The 461-nt window shown below is 58.8% G+C and overlaps 1 protein-coding gene across 1 annotated transcript in view; it reads left to right on the top strand.

Moving 5' to 3' along the window:
• Positions 1-461, top strand: part of AP5Z1 (adaptor-related protein complex 5, zeta 1 subunit) — a 23,565-nt gene that overhangs the window by 22,519 nt on the left and 585 nt on the right. The gene's annotated exons all lie outside the window — the stretch shown is intronic.

The following is a 461-nucleotide window of genomic DNA, read 5'->3' as shown; positions in this document are numbered from 1 at the left end:
CCACCATCTCAGCCTGTCTCTGCCACCTCTGGCAGAGACAGCACTGACTCTCGGCTTTGGCCCCTGTTGGGGCTGCCTGTGTTCTGCTGTTATTTGGGGGCAAGAGGAGAAAGAACAAAAATAAACCTTCACAAAATATTTGTGCACACAAGGGCAGGGTTGGTTCCCTTTATGTCCGCCCAGGAAGCGGGCAGCCCCGCGTGTGGGGCCTTCCCCAGTGGTCCTCCCACCTAATCCCCACGTGTCCCCAGTGATCGAGGACAGAGCACTGGCGTGCAGTCAGAAAGGAGCCATGTCCATCTCCCAGAGCCGAAGGCTGCCACTGGGATGTGAGTCTGGTCAGTGGAGAGCTTTTTGTGCTCCTGAGTTTAGCTTGGAGACGGGAAGGCGGGTTGGGAGGCCCTACTGCCTCCACAAGCCTGCAGTCTCCCACCCGCAGGACAAGGCCACCCCAGCACCTG

This window comes from Bison bison, unplaced genomic scaffold, assembly GCF_000754665.1.
Source record: "Bison bison bison isolate TAMUID 2011002044 unplaced genomic scaffold, Bison_UMD1.0 scf7180017864223, whole genome shotgun sequence".
In the NCBI taxonomy this organism is placed as follows: Eukaryota; Metazoa; Chordata; class Mammalia; order Artiodactyla; family Bovidae; genus Bison; species Bison bison.
This window is presented reverse-complemented; position numbering and strand designations above follow the sequence as displayed.